The following is a 14,417-nucleotide window of genomic DNA, read 5'->3' on the forward strand; positions in this document are numbered from 1 at the left end:
ATTATGATAGTTACATGAATATACCAACGTACTTACAAAATGATATACATTGGTGGATAAAATCGATTAGAAATGCTATCAATCCCATAAGGGAAGATATTTACAAATTAAAGATTTTTACTGATGCCAGCAAAACTGGGTGGGGGGCAGTATGTGCCGGAAAGACTGCGAACGGTCAATGGAGCCCTGAAGAAGCAACCAAACATATAAATTTTCTTGAGTTATTAGCTGCCTATTTCGGTTTGAAGATATTGCATCTAATTTAAAAAATTGTCAAATATTACTAAGAATTGATAACACGACTGCTATATCGTATATCAACCGCATGGGTGGAGTAAGGTTTACTCATCTCAATCAATTAACCAAAGACATTTGGGGGTTTTGCGAATGTAGAAATTTATTTATATATGCCTCATATATTAGCTCAAAAGATAATGATATAGCAGACGCAGAATCCAGAAAGTTACATCCTGATACAGAATGGGAGCTTAGTGATTATGCGTTTAAACAAATTATTGACACTTTTGGTAGCCCAGATATAGATCTTTTTGCAACAAGGTTAAACACCAAATGCGCTAGGTACATCTCTTGGAGAAGAGATCCAGAAGCTTATGCTATAAATGCTTTCACTATCAACTGGAATCAATTTAATTTTTACGCATTCCCTCCAGTTTCTGTGATAGCGAAAGTTTTACGAAAAGTAATTACTGATAAAGCACAGGGAGTTCTTGTAGTTCCATACTGGCCTACTCAGGCATGGTTCCCGTTATTTAACAAGCTGCTTTTATCGGATGCTATTATTCTAGAGCCTACTAATAAAATTTTAATTTCTGTATCCGACAGCGCGACCATACCACCACAGCTGAGGCTTATGGCAGGAAAATTATCAGGGAAGCTTTCTCGAGGAGAAGTGTCCCATTAAGCTCCTTAGATATAGTTTGTGCATCATTATCTATCAAATCAATCATACAATATGCTGTAGCATTCAAACGTTGGTTTGTTTTTTGTGATTCTAATAATATCGATTATTATGAAGCGTCAATTCCAAATATTATATATTTCTTAACAAATGTTTTTGAGAATGGAGCACAGTATGGTACTCTCAACAGTTATCGCTCCGCATTGTCCCTAATAATTGGCTCAAGAGTTAGTTCTGATGATCGAATCAATAGGTTGTTTAAAGGTTTTTATAGGTTGCGTACCCCCGCACCCAAATATAAATTGACATGGGATACTTCCATTGTTCTCGATTTCTTGTCAAATCTTTATCCCAATGATGAGCTTTCCCTGGACCAACTAGCTAAGAAAACAGTCACACTCTTAGCGCTTATTACAGCTCATAGAGTTCAGACTCTGACGTTAGTGAAAATTGAAAATATAGAGCGTAATTCCGATAAGATTTGTATTAAAATACCAGATATAATAAAAACTTCCAGACCAGGGACTCATCAACCCTATCTTATCATACCGTTTTATGACACCAAACCCGAAATTTGTCCTGCTAAAACGTTACTTGATTATTTAGAAATTACAAATCGTTTAAGAAGTAATATTGATTCCTTATTTATTAGTGTTCGAAGGCCGTACAAGCCAGTAAGTAGTCAAACTCTCAGTAAATGGATAAAAAGTACTCTTCATGAAAGTGGAATTGACACTTCTATGTTCTCTGCCCATTCCACTCGGCACGCAAGTACATCTGCCGCCAGCAGATTCGGTGTAAACATTGATGTAATTAGAAGCACTGCCGGATGGAGCGGAAATTCCAATGTTTTTGGTAAATTTTATAATAGGCTTATTGACATACAAAGTACAAATACCTTTGCCATGTCAATCCTAAATAACAGATGATTAATGTGTATACAAAATATTAGAATATATAAAATAAAATAATAATAATGTTGACTGTAGTCACTATTATATCTTGATTAGGTATCAAGATATTGTTGATTTATATTATTTATTCCTTTTGTCAAGTTTATGTTTTCATAATTTTTAATAATTAAAAACATCAAATTATGAAATCAACGTATTTATTTTAAAATAATATTCCGGTATCTTTCAAAGTCTACAATTGTTCTCTAATCTCGAGGATGAAGCTAAGTATAATTAATGATTAAACGAACTTACCTTAGTGACGTTCTATCATAATTATACGAAGATTAGCACCCACCCATCCCATTTTTACCCATAACCTCGTAATATTATTTATAAAATTATTTACACAGACACCATAAAATCTTGTGTCTAAAGTGTCATACTATTAAATTATTTGGCAATTACTTTTACCTATTACTTTAAACTAAATGAGGTTTGAATAATCTACCGCCACGTCCTAGAATCGGTGTTGCCACACGAAAACAAAATTTGCACATTTTAAATGTATAAAAACACAGGTTTTTGTATTTTTATTTTTAAAATATGTTTTTTAAACTATAGTGTATGATTAGCGAGTCGCTGCGTGAAACTACAATTGTTCTCTAATCTCTTCGGATGAAGCCTTCGTATAATTATGATAGAACGTCACTAAGGTAAGTTCGTTTAATCATTAATTTTATTATTTGGGCGGTTCGCTTTGCATTTACTTTAAAAACTTGCATTTATTTATTGCTGTTAAACGACAACCTGAATTATAATATGTAAGTATATAAAGTATTTATTTATATAATATTCTTATTATTTCACATAACTATATTAATTTTTTTTATTCAACACTTTGTCACGGCTCGTTACAGTCACAAAGGGTACCATTGAAAATCAGCGTTGGGTTTTAATCCAACATAAAAGCTGAATGGTTCACCTTTTCGGGAAACATCGCGATTGCAGACATCATAAGTTAAGACTTTGTTTGTTTATTTGTATAAATTTTGTGGCATTTGTTATATTATTATTTTTTTTTTAATTTCCTTTAAATGTTTTAAGTTTTTTTTTTTTTTTTTTTGTTTTCTTATAGTCACTAGTTAATGTTGTTAGTTAGCTAATGTTAAATATGATGATGATTTGATTTGATTTTTTTGTGTTTTTTTTTTGATAATTATCTTTGCAATGTATGTTTGTCCCGAATAAACATTTCTTATTCTTATTCTTATTCTTATGTTTTGTGTTTTGTCTCCGGGGTTTATTGACCTCGGAGACCGAAGGCGTAACGCGTAATCCCGCTAGTGAGGTGTCGTGGAACACGTCTCGCGGCTTCGAGCGGGACCGCGGGTCTTGCCTTAACCGGCCGGACCGTGAGGAAGACCACCTCTATAAAAATCACCCCGAATCCCAAGTGGCGACGCGGCACGAGGGGATGCATGGCTGATGGGATGTTCAGTCGCTACCGCGATCCTCGTCAGGGCACCGGCCGACACCCTCGACGAGTTACGCAAGGCTTACCCAGGTACAGGGGGCACCACCTGGGCGGACCGACACTTCCCCCTTACTCGTGGGACTTTTATGGAAGAAACGAAAAAACAAAACCCCAAAAGGACTCCGAGCTCCTTAAGCTCGGAACACGAGGGACCTGCTACGCAGACTGAAGGGCTCTCAGAGTCGGACACTTCAGTTTGCAGCATGCAGACGGTGGAGTCGATTGAAACTCCCCACATGGACGAGACAAATGTACGGCGGAAGGGTGAGAAGCGGACCCACGCTGAGGACAGCTGCTCTGGCTCCGAGAGTGACGCGAGCGTGCAGCTGAGTGAAAACTCGGACTAAGCAAGCAGGTGGCTTAAACCCGCAAACAAGAGAGAGCGAGGCCGGCCGCCCACTCACGGTAAATACGTGGGCTTGGGAAAGTCTCAAGCGGAACTCCGTGCGGCGAAAACGAAGGCCCGAGAGGACCGCTTCGAGACCGAAGACGCCCTGGCCGCTTACAGTGAAGCGGCCAAATTGAATATAGACGAGAGAGCGGCTCGTAATCGGAGTCGTCACATGGACGCGGCCAATGAGGACGCTCAAAAGACGTCCGCAGCATTGGACCATACGGTACAGGAGGCGTTGGACGTGGTACTTCAGGTTGCCAACAAGTCTGGCAATCTGAAGGGTACCTTCGTCAGGGCCTCAACACTCTGCCCTGGGAAGTGGTACTGGAAGCCCTGAGATACCACAACGTTCCGGACTATCTGCGACGAACCATCGCCGACTATTTCTCGGGTAGGGCGGTGGTGTTCCCGACGATGGAGGGAGTGAGCAGGAGGGTTGTGACTTGCGGTGTTCCACAGGGCTCGGTTTTGGGGCCGCTACTGTGGAACATCGGCTACGATTGGGTGCTGCGCGGGGCCACGTTGCGGGGGGTCAGCGTGACCTGCTACGCTGACGACACCCTCGTGTCGGCCCGCGGCAGTACCCATCGGGAGGCGGCGTATCTTGCCACGGCGGGAGTGGCACATGCGGTCCACCGCATTCGTGCTCTGGGCCTTGAGGTGGCCTTGCACAAATCCGAGGCCCTAGTCTTCCATGGACCTCGGAACGTGCCACCTCAGGGCATGTCAATAACTGTCGGCGGAACTTCCATCACCATCGGGTCGACGATGAAGTACCTAGGACTCGTCCTCGATGGCAGGTGGAAGTTTGAGGAGCACTTCCGGCGCTTGGCCCCAAGACTGGTGGCTGCAGCCGGAGCGTTGGGGCGGATTTTGCCCAACGTCGGTGGACCGGGCGGTTCCTGCAGACGGCTGTACTCCGGCGTGGTGCGTTCGATGGCACTATACGGTGCGCCAATATGTGCGGACGCTCTGAGCAATCGCGTCAACGTCGCCTCGCTGCGACGTCCGCAGCGGGCGACGTTGGGCGGCTCGGGCGTACCGGACGGTGTCATACACCGCGGCCGGCTTGCTGTCCGGAAGCCCGCCATGGGACCTCGAGGCCGAGACTAACTCGAGCGTCTACTGGCGGGTCAAGGCTGCAAGAGCGAGCGGGAGCGGACCGCTACCGCGCGAGGTACAGCAGTGGAGGGAGGAGGCAAGACGCCGCCTCATGGAGAAGTGGGAGGATCGGCTGCGAGTTCCGGATGCCAGTGGGGAACTCGTGGCGGCGATCCGGCCCGTGTTTAGAGAGTGGGTCGAGCGCAAGCACGGCCCACTGACGTACCACCTGACGCAGCTCATAACCGGGCACGGCTGCTTCGCCAAATACCTGTGCGAAGTGGTCGGGAGAGAGCCGTCGGTGGTATGTCATCATTGCGATGACGGAGCCGTGGACACGGCCGAGCATACGCGCGCAGAGTGCCCAGCCTGGGCGGAGCCTCGCGCAGCCTTGTCCACGGATATTGGATTGGACTTGTCGCTTCCGGCCCTGATTAGAAAGATGGTCGCGAGTGAAGAGGCCTGGGCGGCATTACGGGTCTTCAGCGAAGCCGTAATGTCCGCGAAGGAGGAGACGGAGCGTCAGCGGGAGGACGATCCAAACTCCCTCCCGCTGCGCCGACGGAGACCCGGTCGGCGGCGCCGCGACCATCTTGGCCGGTTGCTTTACACCTTTACATCCGCCGCCGCATTACCCGGATGTGACACAGCGCTATCGGCAGCGGACTTTTACATCCGCTGTCGCATAGCCCTGTTTTGATTTGACGTAATGTAGTCGGCAGCGGACTTTTACACCCGCTGCCGCCCTGAACTGAATTGACGAAGCATAGTCGGCAGTGGACCTTTACATCCGCTGCCGCCGCCTAGCCTCCAGTGGCGGACTCGGGGGGAGTTCGTCACGGTTCAGACGGAGGCGGAGTGTCGGAAAGTGCGCCGTAACACCCTGGCGTGCCTTTCGCGAAGTGTCGCCCTCATTTGCGACAGCCGCTGGCAGGGTCGCGGTGGTGAGCCAAACGCGTTCCCGTGGACCTGCCGCCTTGCGGAGAGGCGGAAATCCTAGGAGGTTTTAGTGGGTAGGACGGGGCCTTCCGACACTTCCCCCATACTCGTGGGACTTTATAATAATATAATAATAATAATAAAGATTTATTGGTCAAGTTGGACTACAACTACTTATTCACATATAAAAACAGTATAAAAAAACACAATAAATTAAAATTACACAAAAAAAAAATTAATATTATAATAGAAAAAGGGAAGAAAAAAAAAATTGTGCTGCAGTACAACAATACCAAATGGAGATTCGCTCAGTAAAAGAAGAAGCATCAATGATGCTTCTAAACTGATTTTCAGCGGTCTCCAGAAGGTATGCGCTGACAGCTGTGACACAAAAAAAAAAAATAGTAATAAAAGTAATACAAAGCAAATCTAAACACTAAAAACAAGCAAAAAAAAATTCTTACAATAATATAACGAAAGTAATTAAAAAAAAAATAATAATAAAATGATAACAATAATAACAATAAACAGTCCTAGCAGAACGCTGTGCGAGTGAGATATCTACATGAGATAGAAGCAACTAAACGGCAATTTTAATGTTAGAGAAAAAAATTATATATAACAATAACAATGTAGACTTAATGTTCCATCTCACTCTCAGTCTGAGCGTCACCTCTAGCGCTGAGCTGTCGTGCGTACTGCTCGTCCGCACTAAATAATTATAATCATCGTTTATTATAGGCACAACTTGTAATTAAAAATAAAATAGCAACAATGACAAGTAATACGAAAAAAAAAAAAGAAAAACAGACATCGCAATGGTAAGTCAATATTTTTTGGATTACATATGATAAGATCATAACTTCGGCTTTTCAGTTGTATTATATTTCTCTGGTCCAAGTCCTTTACTTTTTATTTATTTATATTCTAGGCTCTCGAGTGTAAGTGATCAAAAACAATACTATACGGAGAATACTAATGTTAGACAGAAAGTTAACGACAAGAAAATTTAAACCTGTGGAAGTATAATATTTAATATCCAATACAAAAAATAAATAAATTGTTGTGTGTTTAAAACTACAATAATAACAAAAACCGGTCACCGAGCGCTGGCATGACTCATTCCAAGTGCTATCGGGCCGCAAACAGACAGGTACCTACTCTTACTATTAATCGTATTCCTAAAGTAAACTAAACATACTTAGTGTATTATAATAATTAAGAAAGAAAGAAAGAAAGAAAGAAAAAACATTTATTGACATACACACATATAAAGAAAAAATTGATTAAAAAAAAAACAAAAACAAAGAAAGATATAATAATAACGAATAAAAAAATATATATATATATATAATGAATGTAAAACTTGTGTGCAGTCAAAAGGAGACAGCTCAGGCTATGAGGGATTTTTATCCCTCTGCTGATTTTCAGCTGTCTCCCTTGTAGCCACGCAATGACAGTATCAACTTAAACGCGCGGGGCGGGGGGTGCGCGGCCGCAACGTGGACGTGGTCCGTGGACATAACGGAACACCGTCGACGTCAGTGTGATCGTCACCGCACGCCCGTGTAGATTGCGTCACGTTGCGTCATTATAAACCTATTATGTTACTTATTCTGTGACATGTTATTACTACATTAAAGTAATTTTATTTGCTTACATTAATTGTAAAAAACAATAAAAAGTGAACAACAAACATAGTAAAAGCAACATAAAAGAACTACCATAGGTTAATTGAGAAAATTATTCCATATTTATACACTAAACGATATTCAGCAACACATAATGCAAATGTCCTGTGCTACTGTAAGGTATGTTATGTATTATTTTATTTAGTATATCTGTTAATTATATATAAAATTTAATTATCAACTTATTTTTAGTCAAAGAATCTGTTTGTGTTATATATTATTTGATTTGAAATATGCATATTAATATTGTAATCGTATTTTTGTATGTATTTTCAGGGAGTGAAACATCATAGGCGAGTCGAGGCAATCCGGCATCCGTGTTCAAGTAAGGAGCAACTTCCATATTGCAAGATGGCCATGACCGATAGGCAAGTAGTTAATCAAATTAAAAAATAATTATATATTAAATACCTAGGTATACTATACGTAATATTTAAAAGGTTGTTGAATTAGAAAAATTAGTTGAGTTTAGTAACATTAAATAAATAAATAATAATAAAAAAATAATAATAATAATAATAAAGAAAAAAGTACCTACCTAGTATATACAAGTAGTACCTACTATAAATTATGTATACACTAGATCTATGTCTGCTTTTGTAAATTTAGCAGATGGGTCTTGAATTTTGTTTTAAAATTATTAATGTTTTGCAGGCTACGGATAGGCGGTGGCAAGTTGTTCCAGATTTTGCTTGCGGAGTACCGGAAACTGCCTCGAAAACTAGCGGAGCTGTGCTTATGCTGTCTGAGCATGTATGTGGTCGCCCTGGTACCATACGAGGTATTTTCGTCTCTCGCCCATCGTAGTTTTTTGTAAAGGTACAAGGGTTCCTTATTTTTTATAATGCCAAATAAAAGTGTTGCTAAATGTAATTTTCTACGGCTTTCCATCTTTAAACGACCAGAATTATTCAAAAATGGCGTGACGTGAGTGCGAGGGGGTATGTGAAAACAATATCGAGCGCAAGCATTTTGAACACGTTGTATTACGTTTTTAGTTCTTGCAAGTAGTCTTGGTCCTGTAATTGCATCAGCGTAATTCAGCTTAGACATAACCAAACTCTCACACAATGTAATACGCAAATCAGTACTCAGTGAGTCACGGATACGATACAGAATCTTTAAACGGTAATAGCAATTGCGGACAATTTCAGAATAGTAGTTTTCAAAGCGTAGATTCTCGTCCATTAAGACACCCAAATTTTTTGCTTCAGAAACTCTCTGAATATTTTCACCCTTAATTTGTATGTTGAGGGTTTTAACAGATATTTTTTTAATTTGATTAGGAGTACCCAGTAACATATATTTAGTTTTACTTGGATTCAGCACTAATGTATTGGACTCAGACCAGTTTGAGATATTACTAAGATCTTCATTAAGCTTTTCTAGCGCGTTGTCTGTCTCTGAAGGTTTAAAGGAGATATACAGCTGAACATCATCGGCATATATGTGATAATTGCAATGTTTAATACACTTCGTAATATCCGAGCTGTATAATATAAAAAGAAGTGGGCCTAGAATTGAGCCTTGTGGCACTCCTCTTTTAACTGTGGAGCAGCCTGAGATTAAAGGCCTCCCATCTTCACACTTCAATTCAACTCTCTGTTTTCTATCATTAAGGTAACTGGAAAACCAATTTAGAGATGTATGATCAAAACCGTAATATTTTAACTTGGACAATAGCAGAGGAATATTAATACAGTCAAATGCGCGGGAGTAATCTAGCATAACGAGAATAGTGCCTTTTCCTTCGTCTTGAGCTGTAAGTATGTCGTCAACAACACAGGCCAGAGCGGTAGTTGTGCTGCGACCTTTTCTAAACCCAGACTGCTCTTCAGGTAGTATTCGATTTAACTCTAGATATTCTGTTAATTGACGACATACTATCTTTTCAAGAACCTTAGAGAGACATGGTAGAATGCTTATAGGTCGAAGATCTTTTAAGCTAACAGGGTTATTATTCTTGGGGATAGGTCGAATTACTGACTCTTTCCACATGTCAGGAAATATATGAGTCATTATGGATTTGTTTATTATGCTCGTTATAATTCTGAGTGTATAGGGAATAGTCAATAATATCATATCCAGAGATATGCCGTCCCTCCCTATGGCATTTGATTTTAAACTATTATAACTATTAAACTATTAAATAATTACATTCTGTTAAAATTTATTTTCATAATTTATATCAATTTTTAAATACTGAATACCTACACACAAGTACATACTATAACATAACATATATACATATATATATATACATACTCATAATAGAACAATTATTTAAAAAATAGATAAATAAATAAAAAATAAAAATAATAAATGAGTATCTAGTATCCTCATTCAGTTTTTTGTTTATCTAGCAAGTATTGTTTATATTTACTTTTAAATGTTGAAATTGTTTTCAGGTCCCGCAAAGGAGGTGGAAGATCATTCCAGCACTTGGTGGCGTTATACCTGAAGCTGCCTCGGAACGCTGCAGTTCTGTGCTGGGGCATTTTTAGCATAAACAGTGACGCTCGCGTGACATGTTCATTACTGTTCCTTTTTAACCATTGTAGTTTGTGGTATAGGTAAGGAGGAATCTGATATTTAATAACACCAAAAAGTAACGATGCAAAGTGTAGTTGTCTACGATAATTCATTTTTAAAATATTGGCACTATTTAGAAAAGGCGTAACATGAGTACGAGGTGGAATATTGAAACAGTACCGTGCGCATGCATTCTGCACTCGCTGTATTACCTTTTTAGTGCGTGCAAGTAAGCGGGGCCCTATAACTGCGTCAGCGTAGTTAAACTTAGACAAAATTAAGGCCTCGCATAGTTTGATACGGACATTCGTTGAAATTATATGGAAGAAACGAAAAAACAAAACCCCAAAACGCCCTAAAAATTTACGCCCTATTAGCATCCTACCCTGTTTGTCTAAAGTTCTTGAGAAAGTAGTTTGCAATCAATTAAGGGACTATCTCGAACTGAACAATATTTTGCCTTCAGAACAATCTGGGTTTAGGAAGAAAAGGAGTACTACAACCGCATTAGCTTATGTAGTGGACGATATCCTATCTGCTCAGGATAGGGGGGAGGCGACTATCCTTGTGCTTCTCGATTACTCGCGAGCTTTTGATACCATAAACACCACTCTATTACTTTCAAAATTAGCATACTATGGTTTTAGCTCAGAAGCTGTAGAGTGGTTCAAAAGTTATATGTCCGATCGCACTCAATATGTAGAAATAGGACGTGAGGATGGTAATGCTGATAAATCTGTCTGTAGCCAGGTAAACAGGGGCGTACCGCAGGGATCCATCTTGGGCCCTATTCTTTTTATAATCTACATATCAGACATAGTAAACAAAATAGAGAATTGTAAATTTCAGCTGTACGCGGACGATATACAATTGTATATATCATTTAAACCAAGTGAGATTAGTTTAGCTTTGCACAAGCTTGGGCAGGACTTAGACCGTATCTCCAAATGGTCGGAGTCAAACACTTTGACTATAAATGCGGCCAAGACAAAATACATGATTTTTGGCACAGATCGACAAATACAATTAGTTAACATTTATAACCCTAAAGTAGAGATAAGAGGTGAACATATTGAAAGGGTAACCGAGGCACGTAATCTAGGTGTACTAATGGACGAAAGGCTTCGCTTTGAAAATCATATAAATAATATATCTAAAACTTGTTTTTATAGATTAAAGATCCTTTATCGTATAAGAGACTCAATTTCAACGAATGTCCGTATCAAACTATGCGAGGCCTTAATTTTGTCTAAGTTTAACTACGCTGACGCAGTTATAGGGCCCCGCTTACTTGCACGCACTAAAAAGGTAATACAGCGAGTGCAGAATGCATGCGCACGGTACTGTTTCAATATTCCACCTCGTACTCATGTTACGCCTTTTCTAAATAGTGCCAATATTTTAAAAATGAATTATCGTAGACAACTACACTTTGCATCGTTACTTTTTGGTGTTATTAAATATCAGATTCCTCCTTACCTATACCACAAACTACAATGGTTAAAAAGGAACAGTAATGAACATGTCACGCGAGCGTCAATTTTTATGCTAAAAATGCCCCAGCACAGAACTGCAGCGTTCCGAGGCAGCTTCAGGTATAACGCCACCAAGTGCTGGAATGATCTTCCACCTCCTTTGCGGGACCTGAAAACAATTTCAACATTTAAAAGTAAATATAAACAATACTTGCTAGATAAACAAAAAACTGAATGAGGATACTAGATACTCATTTATTATTTTTATTTTTTATTTATTTATTTATTTATTTATTTTTTTAAAATAATTGTTCTATTATGAGTATGTATATATGTTATGTTATAGTATGTACTCGTGTGTAGGTATTCAGTATTTAAGAATTGATATAAATTATGAAAATAAATTTTAACAGAATGTAATTATTATAATACACTAAGTATGTTTAGTTTACTTTAGGAATACGATTAAAATAGTAAGAGTAGGTACCTGTCTGTTTGCGGCCCGATAGCACTTGGAATGAGTCATGCCAGCGCTCGGTGACCGGTTGTTGTTGTTATTGTAGTTTTAAACACAATCTCCGACTCCAATTTTTTTTTTTGTATTGGATATTAAATATTATACTTCCACAGGTTTAAATTTTCTTGGCGTTAACTTTCTGTCTAACATTAGTATTCTCCGTATAGTATTGTTTTTGATCACTTACACTTGAGAGCCTAGAATATAAATAAATAAAAAGTAAAGGACTTGGACCAGAGAAATATAATACGACTGAAAAGCCTAAGTTATGATCTTATCATATGTAATCCAAAAAATATTGACTTACCATTGCGATGTCTGTTTTTCTTTTTTTTTTCTCCTATTACTTGTCATTGTTGCTATTTTATTTTTAATTACAAGTTGTGCCTATAATAAATGATAATTATAATTATTTAGTGCGGACGAGCAGTACGCACGACAGCTCAGCGCTAGAGATGACGCTCAGACTGAGAGTGAGATGGAACATTAAGTCTACATTGTTATTGTTATATATATATTTTTTTCTCTAACATAAAAATTGCCGTTTAGTTGCTTCTATCTCATGTAGATATCTCACTCGCACAGCGTTCCGCTAGGGCTGTTTATTGTTATTATTGTTATCATTTTATTATTATTATTATTTTTCTTTTTTTTTAATTACTTTCGTTATATTATTGTAAGAATTTTTTTTTTGCTTGTTTTTAGTGTTTAGATTTGCTTTGTATTACTTTTATTACTATTTTTTTTTGTGTCACAGCTGTCAGCGCATACCTTCTGGAGACCGCTGAAAATCAGTTTAGAAGCATCATTGATGCTTCTTCTTTTACTGAGCGAATCTCCATTTGGTATTGTTGTACTGCAGCACAATTTTTTTTTCTTCCCTTTTTCTATTATAATATTATTATTATTTTTTTGTGTAATTTTAATTTATTGTGTTTTTTATACTGTTTTTATACGTGAATAAGATTGTTATTGTGTTGTAGTGCAACTTGACCAATAAATCTTTATTATCTTTATTATCTATTATCAAAAGGACTCCGAGCTCCTTAAGCTCGGAACACGCAGGACCTGCTACGCAGACTGAAGGGCTCTCAGAGTCGGACACTTCAGTTTGCAGCATGCAGACGGTGGAGTCACTGGATTCTACACACATGGACGAGACCAATGTACGGCGGAAGGGTGAGAAGCGGACCCACGCTGAGAATAGCTGCTCTGGCTCCGAAAGTGACGCGAGCGTGCAGCTGAGTGAAAACTCGGACTCAGCGAGGTGGCTTAAACCCGCAAACAAGAGAGGGCGAGGCCGGCCGCCCACTCACGGTAAATACGTGGGCTTGGGCAAGTCTCAAGCGGAACTCCGTGCGGCGAAAACGAAGGCCAGAGAGGACCGCTTCGAGACCGAAGACGTCCTGGCCGCTTACACTGAAGCGGCCAAACTGACTTTATAATAATAATAATAATAATAATAAAGATTTATTGGTCAAGTTGCACTACAACACAATAACAATCTTATTAACATATAAAAACAGTATAAAAAACACAATAAATTAAAATTACACAAAAAAAAAATTAATATTATAATAGAAAAAGGGAAGAAAAAAGAAATTGTGCTGCAGTACAACAATACCAAATGGAGATTCGCTCAGTAAAACAAGAAGCATCAATGATGCTTCTAAACTGATTTTCAGCGGTCTCCAGAAGGTATGCGCTGACAGCTGTGACACAAAAAAAAATAGTAATAAAAGTAATACAAAGCAAATCTAAACACTAAAAACAAGCAAAAAAAAAATTCTTACAATAATATAACGAAAGTAATTAAAAAAAAATAAAAATAAATAATAATAATAATAAAATGATAACAATAAACAGTCCTAGCGGAACGCTGTGCGAGTGAGATATCTACATGAGATAGGAGCAACTAAACGGCAATTTTAATGTAAGGGAAAAAAATTATATATAACAATAACAATGTAGACTTAATGTTCCATCTCACTCTCAGTCTGAGCGTCACCTCTAGCGCTGAGCTGTCGTGCGTACTGCTCGTCCGCACTAAATAATTATAATTATCGTTTATTATAGGCACAACTTGTAATTAAAAATAAAATTTTAACAAAAAGAAAAACCGACTTCAAACAAAACAGTATTTTAAAACAAATTAAAATGCACTAAAAAGAAATAAAAATAATTGCATATTTAACACATTTTTGAGAGTCCTCCTAGGTAAAATGAAATGAAAAATATTAGACTACTTAAAAGTCGATTTACGATTATATAACGTAGTTATAGTTATTGTTATATTTGGAGCCGGTGTCAGCCACAGGCACACGCTTCAACAATCAAAAGAAAGAAGCGATACGAGCCTCTTGATTGACCCAGTATAATATCGTATAAAAGGTAATTTGTAAAAAACATTTCTTAAAGT

Source organism: Vanessa cardui, chromosome W (assembly GCF_905220365.1).
Source record: "Vanessa cardui chromosome W, ilVanCard2.1, whole genome shotgun sequence".
NCBI classification, from domain to species: Eukaryota; Metazoa; Arthropoda; class Insecta; order Lepidoptera; family Nymphalidae; genus Vanessa; species Vanessa cardui.